Here is a 5,055-nt window from a genome sequence, read left to right as displayed (position 1 = left end):
CCTTCATTGATAGCGCTTGGAGCTGGGCTGCAATAGCGGTGGCTGCATCAACTTCCAGAATACCTGCGACCTTGCCTGACGTCATTCTCTGAGTTGGGTTTTGATGCTCGTTTGCATCCATTGTCTCTATAAGATTATACGCCTCAGTATAGCTTTTAGCCCATAAGGCTCCTCCAGCTGCTGCATCGAGCATGGGCCGAGATTGGGCCCCCAAACCATTATAAAAACCAGTGATTACCATCCAATCCGGCATTCCATGATGTGGACATTTTCTCAACATTTCCTTGTAGCGTTCCCAAGCCTCGCACATAGATTCTGTAGGTTGCTGCGCAAACTGAGTAAGAGCACTCCTCATAGCAGCAGTCTTTGCCATTGGATAAAACTTCACCAGAACTTTTGCGCAAGATCTTGCCACGTAGTGATGGACCCAGCTGGTTCAGAATGTAACCAGTCTTTAGCCTTATCCCTCAGTGAGAATGGGAAAAGCCTCAACTTGATAGCCTCATCAGTCACGCCATTATACTTAAAAGTGCTGCAGATCTCGACAAAATTCCTTATGTGCATGTTGGGGTCTTCAGTTGCCGCTCCTCCAAAAGAAACAGAATTCTGCACCATCTGAATAGTGCCCGACTTGATTTCAAAGGTGTTAGCTTGAATAGCCGGATGAAGGATGCTTGACTGAATGTCATCAATTTTAGGTCGAGAAAAATCCATAAGAGCTGGATCAGCTTGAACAATACGATCTCCCATGTTTACTGGTTCTTTCTGCTCAGTTCCTGAATCCGAATCCTCAAAATCTAACTTCTCCGGAGTATCAAGAACTTCGTCTTTCTCCTCAGCTGTATCTAAAGTCCTCTTGCGAGCACGAGAACGAGTTTGCATAAACGCTTGCTAAAGTACCTGAAACACAACCGAAAAGATTAATTAACTACTACGTCCTAATCACTGAGTCCTAATGACCAATGATGGTAAGTACATAAACTAAACAAATACGCCGAGTCCCCGGCAGCGGCGCCAAAAACTTGTTAGGGCGAAACATGCACTAATATTCACGCAAGTATACGCGTTCGCAAGTAATATAGAATACTTTCTAGTTCGTTCCCTCAGAGACTCAGACTAAGTTATTGTCTAATTAAACTCACTCACCAATGTATGATTACTTCTCAATGTTAAGATAATAACACTTAAAATTGTTGATTAAATATTAACTATAATTACTACTTAATTAACCACTTAACTAACACTTCAATTTATCAATAATAAAACACTCATGAGATCACAACTTCATTATTACTTCCTTCTATAGCCATTGTTATTACCTTTAGCATGTGACAGTGATGATATTAATCGAATAACACGGAACTGATAAAAGCCAACTTTCATTGTACTAATACCATTCTACCAAACATCCACAATTAAGATAGAAGTTGAATAGTCATCAATTATGTTGAGTTCCTATATGTCTACAGAAATTGACAACACAACGATTTAAGCACAAGTTATTCCTTTTGATTACATAGGGCAAATAAAACTGTTAGAGTTACCCACTAATCATGCACAACGTACATGAACCTATGCTAGCATGACAAGTTCTAAATCTCAAGATCCACCGTCGCTTCACAAGAGATTAACACCCTATCTTATATGTTCGCGACGCACATAAGACGAATACGCACAACCAATACCAGATATCATGCAATCATCACACACTAAAGTATTAAACAATTAACTAAAGAATTCCATAATAAATCCGTTGCAACCCCATGATCACGATTAGCCCATAATAGAACTTATCGCCATCATGGGTTCATATGAAATCATGATAAACAAACACAAGAAAATAATAACTAAACTAATTATATTAAAACAGAGTACGTCACAAGAGTAAATAAGTCAAAGCAAGAAAACTAGCATCCAACGTTACAACGAAACAAAAATCACAAGAATATATGCTTCCTCTTCGTTGCAGTGTGCTAAATCGGTCTTCTTCCTTATCTCCTTCGCTTCTTGCGCAAAACACAATCTAAAACATAATCTCCTTCCTTCTTATTGTGAAAACGTCTCAAATCTACTTATATAATAGTCCCATAAAACTCAGATTACATAGAAGTTGGAAGCCAAACAGAAGTAGAAGTCTAAAATAATTTATCCTTTTCCCCGACCCTGCGCGGCCGCTCAGCATTTCTGCGCGGGGCGCGCAAGGCTGCTGCGCGGCCGCTCAGCTTTGCTGCGCGGGCGCGCAGGACCCTACTGGAAAAAATCCAGGTTTGCTCCGTTTCTTTGCCGTAATCTGCCCGTTCTTTTCCTCTCACAATGATGAACACATGCCAAGGCTTATTCTTGATGATTCCTCCTCCGAAATGCACTAATACCCTGAAATGCATAACACTAGAAAAACGCATCAAATACACAAAATACTTGATTTCAAGACACCAATTTAAGCCATTTTAAGACGTTCTAAGTGGTATAAAATGCCACTTATCACCAGTCGCCAAGAAAGCTCTCCCCAAGATTATGAGAATCTTCTTATCCTCCTCGAAATCAAGAATGACGAAATTAGCAGGGAATATGAGTTTATCAACCTTGACCAAGACATCCTCCACAATACCTCACGGATATGTAATAGAACGGTCGGCCAACTGCAAGGTCATTTAAGTCAGTTTTGGATCAGGCAAGTCCAACTGCTTGAAGATTAATAAAGGCATCAGATTGATGCTAGCTCCCAAGTAACATAAGCATCTGTTAAAAGACATTTTTCCAATAGTACACGGAATAGTGAAGCTTCCTGGATCCTTAAGCTTCGGAGGGAACTTCTGTTGCAACACAACACTGCATTCCTTCGTGAGAGCGGCTGTCTCTAAATCATCTAGCTTCACCTTTCGAGAGAGAATACCTTTCATAAACCTTGCATAACTAGGCATCTGCTCAAGAGTCTCAGCGAAAGGTATGTTGATATGAAGTTTCTTGAACACCTCCAGAAACTTCTCAAATTACTTGTCCAGCTTTTTCTTCTGCAGCCGCTTGGAAAAAGGCGGTGGAGGATAGATCTGCTTCTCCCATGTATTACCCTCAGGAGGAGTGTGCTCAAAAGTAGTCTTCCTTGGTTCCACTTCTACTTCCTGTTGCTCTACTTCTTTCTCAGCCTCAGCTTCTTCAGTCAACACTTGAGTTTGTTCAGGATTCGCAACCTTTCCAGACCTTAAAGTGATTGCCTTTACTTGCTCCTTAGCTTCCCTCTTTCCTGGCACTTTAGTGTCACTAGGTAGTGTACTAGGCTGACGATTTAGCAAGACATTAACAATTTGCTCAATTTGATTTTTCAAGGTCTTGATAGAAACGGCTTGACTCTTGCACATAAGCTTCACTCCTCTAATTCAGATTTTTCATTGGCTTGTTGCAGTTGGAATTATTGTCTTGGTACATATTACGGTTGCTGAAAACCAGGGGGGTTGTACAACTTAGCTGGATATTGCTGATAAGGCTGTTGAACCGCATTCTGAGTGTTGCTCCAGCTGAAATTAGGATGATTGCACTTGTTGGGATGATAGGTGGCTGGCACTAGTTGTTGCGATCGCTGGAAGTTGCTCACAAACGGAGCTGATTCACTAGAAATTGCGCACTAATTGTTGGATTTTAAACGCAGCGGAGGCATGGCAAAACACTTTTACACATACAAAATCCAAATAAAAGCATATAAATCGTGAATAAAAATTCGAGGGATCGAATCTAACCTTTAAAATAATTCGGAGACAACGATCAGAGATCCTTAGCAGTTGCTCCTCAAGTGTGAAGCACTCCACCGGTATCCACCAAGGAAAACGATGTTAAGGAGGAGGAAGGAGGTTGGAGAGAATTGGGTTTTCCAAACTTTTTGGGTTTTTGGGGTCGATGTGGGTTGGAATAAAATAGGGTCTATAATAGTGTATTTATAGGCAAAATTTTCAGCTGAAATTTTCCCATAAATAATATTATTATTATCCCATTTATTATTCTCATTAATAATTAAAACACCTTTTAATTATTAATCCTTTTTCTAAAACACTTTAGAAATAATTCTCTCTCTTGATTTAATTTCCAAAATTAAATCCTTTAATTAATAATATTAAGAACTTTTCTTAATTAATTTATAATCAATTAAATCTCATTTAATCAATTATTAAATTTGCCAATTAATTATTTATTTCACAAATAAATAATTATTTAGCCATTATTAATTAATTCCCCCACCATTAAATCATTCTCTTTTATGGTGTGACCCTGTAGGTTCAATATTAAGCCGGTAGTAGAAATAAATAATAATAAAACTATTTTATCATTATTTATATAAATTCTCTAATTTATTAAATATGATTAATTAATTAATCACATTTATTCTACATCGTGAGGGATACTTCTCAGCATATCGCGACTATCCGGATAATATGAATTCACTGCTTAGAATACCAAGAACCTATTCAGTGAATAGTTACCGTACAATAAACTCCTTCTACCCTACAATGTCCCGATTAAATACAAGGCATGGATCTCGTGTCAAGCCTATCTAATTTAATCACTTGCTTACCATTTACTATGCGTAGTTCTATGCAAATTAGAAACTCCTTTCTAATTTCATTCACTCTGGCCAAAGATTCCTGAACTAGCATAAGTGGATCAGCCTTGACATTCGCTTCCTTCACTGGAAGGGATAGATCCTTTATTGATCATACACTATCTTCGTGTACAAATTCCTATACCAGTAGAGCCCTAATAATTGTCCCTAGAGATTAAGAACTAAACCAAAGCATAGTTCAGTGTACACAAGATGACTATGATGACCTCAAGTCTAAGGATACTTGTACAACTATCACTATGTGAACAACTGCTGACACGTGAGTGAACTCCATCAGTTGTTCAGCTGTGCGAGTCATGTTCAGTGAACTTATTCTATAATAAGCACCTACATACTAACTATAGTGTCACCACACAAATGTCTATGAGAACAGACATCCTTCATAATGAAGCAAGCATAGTATGTACCGATCTTTGCGGATTATTAATTACCAGTTAGTAATCCTA

General features: G+C 38.6%; 1 non-coding gene across 1 annotated transcript; it reads left to right on the top strand.

The window, feature by feature from the left end:
- Positions 1–251: 251 nt before the first annotated feature.
- LOC141681580 (small nucleolar RNA R71) lies at positions 252–358 on the top strand. Its single transcript, XR_012559008.1, has one exon. It is a non-coding gene; the product is annotated as a small nucleolar RNA R71 (small nucleolar RNA).
- The last annotated feature ends 4,697 nt before the right edge of the window (positions 359–5,055 follow it).

Source organism: Apium graveolens, chromosome 8 (assembly GCF_009905375.1).
Source record: "Apium graveolens cultivar Ventura chromosome 8, ASM990537v1, whole genome shotgun sequence".
Classification (NCBI taxonomy): domain Eukaryota; kingdom Viridiplantae; phylum Streptophyta; class Magnoliopsida; order Apiales; family Apiaceae; genus Apium; species Apium graveolens.
Note: the sequence above shows the minus strand (reverse complement) of the source record. Positions and strands in the feature narration are given on the sequence as shown.